Below are 1026 nucleotides of genomic sequence, written 5' to 3' on the forward strand. Positions count from 1 at the left end.
GATAAACTTGAGGAGGGTAGGACTCCCTCTGGGGCTAATTCCCCAACTCCTCCTCTCATTGGTGGGCTCAGACACCTACACTTAATAAATGCTTATTTCTTTTCTTCCTTCCTTTTCCTTCCCTCTTTTTTTCTTCCTTCCTTCTTTTCTCCCTTCCTTTTCCTTAGTTCTTTTTCTTCCCTTACTTTTCTTTCCTCCCTTCCTCCCTCCTTTTCTTCCCTCCTCCCTTCCTTCCTCCCTTCCTCTGCCTCCCTTCCTTCCCAGAGGGCAACTATTACAATGCAAAGTTGTAGGGTTAACTCTTAGGGGCCGGATTTTTCTAGTAATGTGACTCACAAGGACTCATTGTGTGTGTCCCAGAGATTATGGGCATGATTTAATTAACTTTTAGAAAAAATGTTTACTACATCAGATATATAAAAAAGCAGTTATTGAAAAACAATTCCCTGCACAGCTAGGTGATACAGTGAATAGAGCACTAGCCCTGGAGTCAGGAGGACCTGAATTCTAATCTGACCTCAGATACTTAACACTTACTATCTGTGTGACCTTGTCCTGCCTTCTCCTCCCTCCAAAAAGCAAAAAAAAAAAAAAAAAAAGGTTACATTTCATGTTGACTTTGGTAGCACATATACTAAAATTGAAACAATACAGAGAAGAATAGCATGGCTCCTGAACAAGGATGACACCCAAATTCAAGAAGCATTCCATATTTTTCCAAAAAGCAAAAAAATATATATAACCAATTCACCAGGGAACCAGGGGCATACTCTCTCCTTATACACACAAGGTCCATGTGAAAAATGAGTTCAACCTTAAAGTACAAAAATGTTGGGAGACACATGCACAGAAAACACACAGTGATAAAGGAGTAAATCACAGCTTCAATTTACTGGGAATTCTTTTCTTCTTTCATTGAGTTCTCACTAAGTTCCCCTTAAGTGAAGCTCTCTTTTGGACTCAAGGGTCATTGCCTTTGGCCCATAGCCAGCACTCTTCTCCATCACAAGGGTTATGATCTCTAAA

At 40.2% G+C, this 1026-nt stretch overlaps 1 non-coding gene across 1 annotated transcript; it reads left to right on the forward strand.

The window, feature by feature from the left end:
* Nucleotides 1-610: 610 nt before the first annotated feature.
* LOC138149658 (U6 spliceosomal RNA) lies at nt 611-717 on the forward strand. Its single transcript, XR_011165385.1, has one exon. It is a non-coding gene; the product is annotated as a U6 spliceosomal RNA (small nuclear RNA).
* The last annotated feature ends 309 nt before the right edge of the window (nt 718-1026 follow it).

This window comes from Petaurus breviceps, unplaced genomic scaffold (genome assembly GCF_028583685.1).
Source record: "Petaurus breviceps papuanus isolate PSGF00001 unplaced genomic scaffold, PetGlider_PUasm1.0 90847, whole genome shotgun sequence".
In the NCBI taxonomy this organism is placed as follows: domain Eukaryota; kingdom Metazoa; phylum Chordata; class Mammalia; order Diprotodontia; family Petauridae; genus Petaurus; species Petaurus breviceps.